This window comes from Mchenga conophoros, linkage group LG10 (genome assembly GCF_057382185.1).
Source record: "Mchenga conophoros isolate Kocher_MC1m ecotype Shallow Benthic linkage group LG10, M_conophoros_male_GT1.1, whole genome shotgun sequence".
Lineage (NCBI taxonomy): Eukaryota > Metazoa > Chordata > Actinopteri > Cichliformes > Cichlidae > Mchenga > Mchenga conophoros.
In genome coordinates this window covers 12,321,657-12,333,830 of record NC_140535.1, presented here as the reverse complement: position 1 = coordinate 12,333,830, position 12,174 = coordinate 12,321,657, and the positions used below count along the sequence as shown (strand labels likewise).

Below are 12,174 nucleotides of genomic sequence, written 5' to 3'. Positions count from 1 at the left end.
GTCTGAGGGAGTCCGCCACTGGCAGGGGAAGTGGTGGTAGGGGGAGATAGGCCTCCAAACCTTGGAGGGCCTGAGATGTCCCCAGAGAGGTGGCGCCTGACACCCAACCTGACATATAGACACAGAAATACAGGCACACACATATACAAACATCCATTCCCACCCTCATGCTCTCATATGCACTTACTCCACACTCAACCAACGTGGAGACAGACATAAAGAGACGCTGTACACACGATCACACTCCCCAAGCGTACCCTACAAACCGGGTCTAGGTACCCTTGCCCCTGGAGGGGGAACTGCACCCAGACCCAGGTGGTATTACCCTTTTCCCTGCGGTGGGGGGAGGCAGACCGCCCCGACTCCGCAGCAGCAGGGAGGCCCCACACCCCAGACCGCAGTCGGACGGCCAACTCCTCCTCCTAGCCCCCCCCCCGCTCCAGCAGGTCGCAGAGAATGGGGGTGAGAGAAGACTCCAAACCTCCCTCCACCCGCTCATTGTAGTGTTGATGCATGTGTGTTCTAAGGTGCATTTAAAACCCAGGAGGGCATGGAGCTACCTGCCAGAGAGCAGCAGGTAAGCGCATGGTCCCTCCTGCTAGCCCTCAATGTCTACCGGTATGTGTATTTAACCTTGAGAGCACTTTGTTACTAGCGGCCTGTCACAAAAACACATTTTGTATAGTGTTTTTTTTATTATCTTGTTAATAAAATGTATACAAATGTGTGTGATTAATCACAATGTGTTAGTGTGTAATCACCCTGAGACATGCATGCCTGTCTGTAAGAGTCAGATCTAAAGCCACTTGTGATTTGGAGATGCAGCCTGCAGATTCTGCCCAGATTATCCCAGCTCTCTTCACTATATATCCAGGCTTCACTTATCAAATCTGTAAAATTCAAGGCTGGTCCTTAAAAGTTGCCAACAATGCAAAAACTGCATAGCCACACAAGTCCCAGCGTTTCCCACCGCAGCAGCTGTGAAACGAAAGAGGAGAAAGGATGAATGAGTGTTTGCTTATCGGCTCTCCGCTCTCCCCCAAGCTGGCGTTGTTCTTGGTAGCCATGACAACGGAGATAGTCCCAGCTTTGTAAATACAGGCCCCAACAGCCCAAAAAAGAAAAGAAAAAAAAAGGATTGGGATTCCCTGCGCAGCCCAGGAATCCCCCTAGCAGACTGAAGACACAGATAGGACCTGAACTCAGTGAGTGTGTTCGAGCCGAGGCTCGAACCAGGGCCTGTCTGTGCTTCAAGTTGCCAGGGGCCGGCAAGTGTTCTGCGCCACCTGCCCGCCGTGTAAGCTGTACAAATTTGCTATATTTGACTTCTCTGAATATAAATTATTTTTGAAAAGGCAAAATAATAATTTTAATGTGAGGCAAAACATGTATGGTGCTCGATAAAGATGACACGCCGACTCACTTCTTCTTCTTTCTTTTTTTTGCAAAGTTTGTTTTCATATTAAACCAGTGTCAGTGACGTCATTCTATGCGACTACCACAGTAAAGGAAAAGCCTGGATCTGTACATCTTTTTCTTTTCTTTTTGTTGTCTAAAACACAAAAATCGCGAAACAGTCAGCTCACAAAGTTGCAGGTTGGTGGCAATTTGGCAGAACAGCCAATGACTTAAAACATTTAAGTGCATATATCTTGCCACAAGACATGTGCGCTAAGCTAGCCAAATTAGTTTCTGTTAGCGAATCAAGTTCAAGCTCCTCACATATCATCATCCAGGGTACAGTCATATGCTCATGAGGAGATCCCACGCAGGTAACACTACGGCAGTGCAACAAGTTAAATATGCACACATTTTAAGCTATTTCCTAATATCTAACCATTATGATAAATGTTTGCCTGCAACCGACACAACCAACACAAATGTCATTGAAAAAAACAAAACCCTGTGATCACATGTTTCTGTTTTTCTAGAACAGAAGAAGCACAATTTAAAAAGCCAGTAGTAATAAATCTTTGTTGTTACTGCATGATTCGAATGAAGTACCTGAAGTCTGGCTGGAATAAGAAGTGGTAATCTGTGTACTGTGCTAGTGATCTGCATAATTCACCTCATCTGTTTGGATGGCAGAAGTCGGCTAACTACACAGCTAATTTCATCAGGCTGCTAATGAAACATCTAAAATGATAGATGGTTAACTACACAACGGAAGTAACAGCATTACAATCACTTGATTTAATTACATTTTCCCCCCAAACATTTGATCCAAATTAGCAAAGTACTGCAGCCATCTGAACCTTCTAGGTGTTACATGTTACAGTGTTCCACTCTGGCCAGCTTTGAAAATGGAAAACTCTTTGCGTGGTTTACTCGGTTCTGTAAATAAGGCTCCTTTCATTTGTGAGACTGTATTCCACAGCCAGTTGTCTTCTCTCCCCTTTGGTCCGCCCTTACAAGGTGAAGGTGCTGCCCACCCATGATACCAGCAAGGTGCGTGCAAGTGGATCCGGCCTTAACACCACTGGAGCGCCCACCTCTCTGCCAGTGAAGGTCACCATTGATGCCAAAGATGCAGGTGAGGGACTGCTGGCAGTGCAGATCACTGTGAGTGCATGAACGTGGACCACACAATAATGTATTCAAAGCATTGATATTTAGGTAACAGTTTTTGTTTTCTCCTGAAGGACCCAGAGGGGAAGCCCAAGAAGCAGATATCTGTGACAGCCATGATGGGACCTACCTGGTGTTTTATGTGCCAGACATGACTGACAGATACACCACTCTCATTAAGTACGGAGGAGACAAGATCCCTTATTCACCCTACTGAATCAGGGCTCTGCCCACCGGAGATGCCAGCAAGTGCACTGTCACTGAATGTTGTCCAGTGGCCAGGTAGGACTCACTTCCTTGGTTGCTTATACACTTTTAGTTTTCTTTGAAAACGGCCCTTTAAGTCACTTGATCCATGACTTGAGCGAGCACTCTCCATTTGTTCATTTGATAGTTATTGTAGAAAAGATAAGAAATGATGCTTTAGTCTTTTTGTAAATTATAGTCAAACATACAATAAACTGAGGTATTCCCTTTGGTTAACAGAGCAATCCGATAATAAAAGTGGACAAAGCACATCGAGTTGCCACAAATATCTTTGTATATTACGCAGTGGGGCAAAAAATGAGGTGACCAAATACTTCTTTTCCACCATAATTTGCAAATCAGTTCTTTAAAACTGGGACAAGTTAGAGGTATACCTATGATGAAAATGACAGGCCTCTCTCATATTTTTAAGTGGGAGAACGTGCACAATTGGTGGCTGACTAAATACTTTTTTGCCCCACTGTATTTGATCCTGTCTCCCTCAATACTATTTAATATCTAAATGCTTGATTCATCATATTATAACAAATGTGCTGTTGTAGCTACTGACAGTGAGTTTGATTCCATTTTTTCCATCTACCAAAGAGAAATAATATCTCTTAGTGGCAGGTGGATCACACGTTGATTCTAACACTTTGCATATGACTGGGTAGGATGAGCATTTTATAAGCGCTTGTGTGGTTTTTGTTTATTTAAGGAAATACATCAGTTTCCCTTGTATTTTAAATTTGAGTGAAGATCCTAAATTGGCCCCCACTCTTCACTTTGAGAAAAGGCTAATCTGTCTTATCCCCACATGAGCACAGTCAGATATAATACAGGCTTTCACTCAGGAGCAGGAAGGCTAAAGGCTGTTTAATGTTTGATCTAACTGTGTCAGACATTTGCGTTCTCACGTGCATGGACAATATCTTGAAAACTTCAGAGCTGCAGTGCATGTGTAAAAGTGGTTAGAAAGCAGTGCTTTAACACAGGTTTTGTCTCTTTGCGTAGCTGCTCGGTCCATCCAGACTCCCCTCGATATACAACAGTGATGCCAGCAACTCAAATACAAGCTCTCTCCAAGTGATTCCTTCATCATCAACATCTGCATCCATGATCCATTAGCTCAACAGCAACATCTGTCAGCTGTGCATCCAACTCGGGGGAATCGCCTGCTGTGCTCAGCCAGTGGGCCGCAATTTCTGTGCCTTGTTGATGGCCTCGCTGTATCCTGTGCTGGAGAAAGCTGGTGAGGAGACACTGCTGGTGAGCCAGGCGGCGCTGAGCTCCATGTAGGACATCAGTAAGGCCTGTGGATACACTTCCCTCAAGGAACTGATCAATGAGAACTCTGACTACCTGCTTAATGACATATCACTCAACCTTCAGAGGCTCAGCCAGCATCCACAGGTAGTTATGAGGTGTTTTTGTTTTTAGCCCAAAATGGACACAGAAATGAGTGCTGGAGGGTTTACCCGATTTCCTTCTTTGTCTGCTTAAGCCTGTGCGTCCCTTTCAGTAAGTGATTTGAATCCACCTGACATTCAGAAGGTCGTGGTAGAGCATATCGTACGAAGGCAAGATGTCAAACACATCCAGTCCCAGGTTAGACTCCGTACCTTCTCCGGTAAGGTTCCCAGACCTAACAACAAAACTGATTATGACACGTGGCGCACACAAATTAACCTGCTCCAAAATGACCCCAGCATGTCCCCGCTGCAAATATCCAGAAAGATCCATGAGAGCCTGCTCCCACCAGCAGCTGATATAGTTAAAATGTGTGACTCACAGGTGCTATAGCGTACGGCCACAGCTTCACTCTGAGCTCCATCTCCATAGAGTGCAGACAGTGATATCTGATACTCCTTAAGACACAGGACAACAGTTTATTGAGATATTGTATTTTTTATTTCATAATATGTACTCCAACAACTCAATAGTTCTTCCCCACCTGCCTCAGGTCGCCTCCACTTAGGGAGATCCACTTAATGAGGTAAGAAACATCATCATCATCTGCAGCTTCCCAGCGCACCGTGATGTCACTGTCTGAGAAATTAGTTATCCTAAGGTCTGAAGGAGGAGGCACCTTCACTAGAAGAAAAGAATAATGTGTATGGGAATTTTTTAAAAATGGGAAAGCTACATCTTTATATCTTTCATTATTAATAACATTTACAGTACTGTGCAAAAGTCATGAGCCACACGCTGAAGTATTTCATTGGACATTATCTGTTTTTTCCAATCCTTTTTAATCCAGTTCTTGTACCTGACCATTTTCTGAGTAATGTTTTTTGTTTGTTTGTTTGTGTAAACACTTGTTTGTTTGTTTGTTTGTTTGTGTAAACACTTTGCACTGACCATTATTGGAGAATTAAAAAGCACCTAATTCAAGGAATATGTGTACACATAACAGAAAACTTGGGAAAGAACCAATTTGAAATCTTTAAGCACTTTGTTACTAGCGGCCTGTCACAAAAACACATTTTGTATAGTGTTTTTTTTTTATCTTGTTAATAAAATGTATACAAATGTGTGTGATTAATCACAATGTGTTAGTGTGTAATCACCCTGAGACATGCATGCCTGTCTGTAAGAGTCAGATCTAAAGCCACTTCTTTTTTTTCTTTTTTTCTTTTTTTTTTGCCTGTCCCGTTTGGCTCTTTTGCCATCAGAATTGTTGTCTAAAGGCAAAGAAAGATGCCCAACGGATTTACTTTACCAAATTGACCATCCCAGCCTTGCCGTAATGGTCCATTTGATTCACCTTTTATTGTTTATTTTATTTTCACTTGCTGAATACGGGACAGACTTGACTGGGGGAAAGAAAGAGGGAAAGAGAAACAGCTGAGAAGAGGGACGGGGGAGAAGGGCAAAAAACAAAAACCAACAGAATGAGCAGAAAAAAAAAAGAAATAAAAAATGCATATATCGATCACCTGGATCACCTGCTGAGAAAGAAAAAAGAAAACAAGCAGAAGAGAACAAGAGTAATAGAATAAACAGCATCACAATGATATATGGGAATATGACAGTAAATACTAAATATTAAACATTATTGTGCAGCACATAAGATCAACAGAACACAGTGTGCTTTGAGGTAGGAGCCAAAAAGGGTGTAGTTTGTGGGTGTGATCACCCATGTGTACACCTGTGAGCATGGATGCGCTTGTTTTTTTTAAAAAGGTTCCTTCATGTAATGATCTGCTAGAGGGTGTGGGGGGGCCACAGCCCCGTCCTCCAGGGCATGAAGCAGGTATGGAGGAGATCAAAACTCCAGACATCCAGAGGCCCCCAGAACACAAGAGACCAAGGAAGACCAACAGAGGGGCAGCCGCGCCACTGTCCCAGAAAGAGCTGAGGAGAGTCCCAGATGAGGGCTCACTCAGCAGCCGCGGAGCAGAAGCCAGGGGGAGTTGCAGTGACGCGCCCGTGAGTGGCCCGAGCGAGCCCCAGGCTCCAGGCCCCGATAAGCGGCCGCCAAGGAGTGAGCCGGTGTGTACCTGGACGCCCATCCCCGGACACAAAGAACCACCAACGCACCGATGTCTGAGGGAGTCCGCCACTGGCAGGGGAAGTGGTGGTAGGGGGAGATAGGCCTCCAAACCTTGGAGGGCCTGAGATGTCCCCAGAGAGGTGGCGCCTGACACCCAACCTGACATATAGACACAGAAATACAGGCACACACATATACAAACATCCATTCCCACCCTCATGCTCTCATATGCACTTACTCCACACTCAACCAACGTGGAGACAGACATAAAGAGACGCTGTACACACGATCACACTCCCCAAGCGTACCCTACAAACCGGGTCTAGGTACCCTTGCCCCTGGAGGGGGAACTGCACCCAGACCCAGGTGGTATTACCCTTTTCCCTGCGGTGGGGGGAGGCAGACCGCCCCGACTCCGCAGCAGCAGGGAGGCCCCACACCCCAGACCGCAGTCGGACGGCCAACTCCTCCTCCTAGCCCCCCCCCCCCCCCCCCCGCTCCAGCAGGTCGCAGAGAATGGGGGTGAGAGAAGACTCCAAACCTCCCTCCACCCGCTCATTGTAGTGTTGATGCATGTGTGTTCTAAGGTGCATTTAAAACCCAGGAGGGCATGGAGCTACCTGCCAGAGAGCAGCAGGTAAGCGCATGGTCCCTCCTGCTAGCCCTCAATGTCTACCGGTATGTGTATTTAACCTTGAGAGCACTTTGTTACTAGCGGCCTGTCACAAAAACACATTTTGTATAGTGTTTTTTTTATTATCTTGTTAATAAAATGTATACAAATGTGTGTGATTAATCACAATGTGTTAGTGTGTAATCACCCTGAGACATGCATGCCTGTCTGTAAGAGTCAGATCTAAAGCCACTTGTGATTTGGAGATGCAGCCTGCAGATTCTGCCCAGATTATCCCAGCTCTCTTCACTATATATCCAGGCTTCACTTATCAAATCTGTAAAATTCAAGGCTGGTCCTTAAAAGTTGCCAACAATGCAAAAACTGCATAGCCACACAAGTCCCAGCGTTTCCCACCGCAGCAGCTGTGAAACGAAAGAGGAGAAAGGATGAATGAGTGTTTGCTTATCGGCTCTCCGCTCTCCCCCAAGCTGGCGTTGTTCTTGGTAGCCATGACAACGGAGATAGTCCCAGCTTTGTAAATACAGGCCCCAACAGCCCAAAAAAGAAAAGAAAAAAAAAGGATTGGGATTCCCTGCGCAGCCCAGGAATCCCCCTAGCAGACTGAAGACACAGATAGGACCTGAACTCAGTGAGTGTGTTCGAGCCGAGGCTCGAACCAGGGCCTGTCTGTGCTTCAAGTTGCCAGGGGCCGGCAAGTGTTCTGCGCCACCTGGCGGCCGTGTAAGCTGTACAAATTTGCTATATTTGACTTCTCTGAATATAAATTATTTTTGAAAAGGAAAAATAATAATTTTAATGTGAGGCAAAACATGTATGGTGCTCGATAAAGATGACACGCCGACTCACTTCTTCTTCTTTCTTTTTTTTGCAAAGTTTGTTTTCATATTAAACCAGTGTCAGTGACGTCATTCTATGCGACTACCACAGTAAAGGAAAAGCCTGGATCTGTACATCTTTTTCTTTTCTTTTTGTTGTCTAAAACACAAAAATCGCGAAACAGTCAGCTCACAAAGTTGCAGGTTGGTGGCAATTTGGCAGAACAGCCAATGACTTAAAACATTTAAGTGCATATATCTTGCCACAAGACATGTGCGCTAAGCTAGCCAAATTAGTTTCTGTTAGCGAATCAAGTTCAAGCTCCTCACATATCATCATCCAGGGTACAGTCATATGCTCATGAGGAGATCCCACGCAGGTAACACTACGGCAGTGCAACAAGTTAAATATGCACACATTTTAAGCTATTTCCTAATATCTAACCATTATGATAAATGTTTGCCTGCAACCGACACAACCAACACAAATGTCATTGAAAAAAACAAAACCCTGTGATCACATGTTTCTGTTTTTCTAGAACAGAAGAAGCACAATTTAAAAAGCCAGTAGTAATAAATCTTTGTTGTTACTGCATGATTCGAATGAAGTACCTGAAGTCTGGCTGGAATAAGAAGTGGTAATCTGTGTACTGTGCTAGTGATCTGCATAATTCACCTCATCTGTTTGGATGGCAGAAGTCGGCTAACTACACAGCTAATTTCATCAGGCTGCTAATGAAACATCTAAAATGATAGATGGTTAACTACACAACGGAAGTAACAGCATTACAATCACTTGATTTAATTACATTTTCCCCCCAAACATTTGATCCAAATTAGCAAAGTACTGCAGCCATCTGAACCTTCTAGGTGTTACATGTTACAGTGTTCCACTCTGGCCAGCTTTGAAAATGGAAAACTCTTTGCGTGGTTTACTCGGTTCTGTAAATAAGGCTCCTTTCATTTGTGAGACTGTATTCCACAGCCAGTTGTCTTCTCTCCCCTTTGGTCCGCCCTTACAAGGTGAAGGTGCTGCCCACCCATGATACCAGCAAGGTGCGTGCAAGTGGATCCGGCCTTAACACCACTGGAGCGCCCACCTCTCTGCCAGTGAAGGTCACCATTGATGCCAAAGATGCAGGTGAGGGACTGCTGGCAGTGCAGATCACTGTGAGTGCATGAACGTGGACCACACAATAATGTATTCAAAGCATTGATATTTAGGTAACAGTTTTTGTTTTCTCCTGAAGGACCCAGAGGGGAAGCCCAAGAAGCAGATATCTGTGACAGCCATGATGGGACCTACCTGGTGTTTTATGTGCCAGACATGACTGACAGATACACCACTCTCATTAAGTACGGAGGAGACAAGATCCCTTATTCACCCTACTGAATCAGGGCTCTGCCCACCGGAGATGCCAGCAAGTGCACTGTCACTGAATGTTGTCCAGTGGCCAGGTAGGACTCACTTCCTTGGTTGCTTATACACTTTTAGTTTTCTTTGAAAACGGCCCTTTAAGTCACTTGATCCATGACTTGAGCGAGCACTCTCCATTTGTTCATTTGATAGTTATTGTAGAAAAGATAAGAAATGATGCTTTAGTCTTTTTGTAAATTATAGTCAAACATACAATAAACTGAGGTATTCCCTTTGGTTAACAGAGCAATCCGATAATAAAAGTGGACAAAGCACATCGAGTTGCCACAAATATCTTTGTATATTACGCAGTGGGGCAAAAAATGAGGTGACCAAATACTTCTTTTCCACCATAATTTGCAAATCAGTTCTTTAAAACTCGGACAAGTTAGAGGTATACCTATGATGAAAATGACAGGCCTCTCTCATATTTTTAAGTGGGAGAACGTGCACAATTGGTGGCTGACTAAATACTTTTTTGCCCCACTGTATTTGATCCTGTCTCCCTCAATACTATTTAATATCTAAATGCTTGATTCATCATATTATAACAAATGTGCTGTTGTAGCTACTGACAGTGAGTTTGATTCCATTTTTTCCATCTACCAAAGAGAAATAATATCTCTTAGTGGCAGGTGGATCACACGTTGATTCTAACACTTTGCATATGACTGGGTAGGATGAGCATTTTATAAGCGCTTGTGTGGTTTTTGTTTATTTAAGGAAATACATCAGTTTCCCTTGTATTTTAAATTTGAGTGAAGATCCTAAATTGGCCCCCACTCTTCACTTTGAGAAAAGGCTAATCTGTCTTATCCCCACATGAGCACAGTCAGATATAATACAGGCTTTCACTCAGGAGCAGGAAGGCTAAAGGCTGTTTAATGTTTGATCTAACTGTGTCAGACATTTGCGTTCTCACGTGCATGGACAATATCTTGAAAACTTCAGAGCTGCAGTGCATGTGTAAAAGTGGTTAGAAAGCAGTGCTTTAACACAGGTTTTGTCTCTTTGCGTAGCTGCTCGGTCCATCCAGACTCCCCTCGATATACAACAGTGATGCCAGCAACTCAAATACAAGCTCTCTCCAAGTGATTCCTTCATCATCAACATCTGCATCCATGATCCATTAGCTCAACAGCAACATCTGTCAGCTGTGCATCCAACTCGGGGGAATCGCCTGCTGTGCTCAGCCAGTGGGCCGCAATTTCTGTGCCTTGTTGATGGCCTCGCTGTATCCTGTGCTGGAGAAAGCTGGTGAGGAGACACTGCTGGTGAGCCAGGCGGCGCTGAGCTCCATGTAGGACATCAGTAAGGCCTGTGGATACACTTCCCTCAAGGAACTGATCAATGAGAACTCTGACTACCTGCTTAATGACATATCACTCAACCTTCAGAGGCTCAGCCAGCATCCACAGGTAGTTATGAGGTGTTTTTGTTTTTAGCCCAAAATGGACACAGAAATGAGTGCTGGAGGGTTTACCCGATTTCCTTCTTTGTCTGCTTAAGCCTGTGCGTCCCTTTCAGTAAGTGATTTGAATCCACCTGACATTCAGAAGGTCGTGGTAGAGCATATCGTACGAAGGCAAGATGTCAAACACATCCAGTCCCAGGTTAGACTCCGTACCTTCTCCGGTAAGGTTCCCAGACCTAACAACAAAACTGATTATGACACGTGGCGCACACAAATTAACCTGCTCCAAAATGACCCCAGCATGTCCCCGCTGCAAATATCCAGAAAGATCCATGAGAGCCTGCTCCCACCAGCAGCTGATATAGTTAAAATGTGTGACTCACAGGTGCTATAGCGTACGGCCACAGCTTCACTCTGAGCTCCATCTCCATAGAGTGCAGACAGTGATATCTGATACTCCTTAAGACACAGGACAACAGTTTATTGAGATATTGTATTTTTTATTTCATAATATGTACTCCAACAACTCAATAGTTCTTCCCCACCTGCCTCAGGTCGCCTCCACTTAGGGAGATCCACTTAATGAGGTAAGAAACATCATCATCATCTGCAGCTTCCCAGCGCACCGTGATGTCACTGTCTGAGAAATTAGTTATCCTAAGGTCTGAAGGAGGAGGCACCTTCACTAGAAGAAAAGAATAATGTGTATGGGAATTTTTTAAAAATGGGAAAGCTACATCTTTATATCTTTCATTATTAATAACATTTACAGTACTGTGCAAAAGTCATGAGCCACACGCTGAAGTATTTCATTGGACATTATCTGTTTTTTCCAATCCTTTTTAATCCAGTTCTTGTACCTGACCATTTTCTGAGTAATGTTTTTTGTTTGTTTGTTTGTGTAAACACTTGTTTGTTTGTTTGTTTGTTTGTGTAAACACTTTGCACTGACCATTATTGGAGAATTAAAAAGCACCTAATTCAAGGAATATGTGTACACATAACAGAAAACTTGGGAAAGAACCAATTTGAAATCTTTAAGCACTTTGTTACTAGCGGCCTGTCACAAAAACACATTTTGTATAGTGTTTTTTTTTTATCTTGTTAATAAAATGTATACAAATGTGTGTGATTAATCACAATGTGTTAGTGTGTAATCACCCTGAGACATGCATGCCTGTCTGTAAGAGTCAGATCTAAAGCCACTTCTTTTTTTTCTTTTTTTCTTTTTTTTTTGCCTGTCCCGTTTGGCTCTTTTGCCATCAGAATTGTTGTCTAAAGGCAAAGAAAGATGCCCAACGGATTTACTTTACCAAATTGACCATCCCAGCCTTGCCGTAATGGTCCATTTGATTCACCTTTTATTGTTTATTTTATTTTCACTTGCTGAATACGGGACAGACTTGACTGGGGGAAAGAAAGAGGGAAAGAGAAACAGCTGAGAAGAGGGACGGGGGAGAAGGGCAAAAAACAAAAACCAACAGAATGAGCAGAAAAAAAAAAGAAATAAAAAATGCATATATCGATCACCTGGATCACCTGCTGAGAAAGAAAAAAGAAAACAAGCAGAAGAGAACAAGA

At 43.8% G+C, this 12,174-nt stretch overlaps 2 long non-coding RNA genes across 4 annotated transcripts; both read left to right on the top strand.

Annotated features, from left to right (window-relative positions):
• Positions 1-725: 725 nt before the first annotated feature.
• On the top strand, positions 726-5,621 carry LOC146565446 (uncharacterized). Of its 2 annotated transcripts, none has more exons than XR_014894101.1 (4): positions 726-1,596; positions 2,416-2,533; positions 2,643-2,850; positions 3,829-5,621. It is a non-coding gene; the product is annotated as an uncharacterized LOC146565446 (long non-coding RNA). The 2 variants fall into 2 exon arrangements; XR_014894100.1 differs by having other exon boundaries at positions 726-1,772.
• A 2,150-nt stretch (positions 5,622-7,771) lies between these two features.
• LOC146565445 (uncharacterized) lies at positions 7,772-11,991 on the top strand. Of its 2 annotated transcripts, none has more exons than XR_014894099.1 (4): positions 7,772-7,966; positions 8,786-8,903; positions 9,013-9,220; positions 10,199-11,991. It is a non-coding gene; the product is annotated as an uncharacterized LOC146565445 (long non-coding RNA). The 2 variants fall into 2 exon arrangements; XR_014894098.1 differs by having other exon boundaries at positions 7,772-8,142.
• The last annotated feature ends 183 nt before the right edge of the window (positions 11,992-12,174 follow it).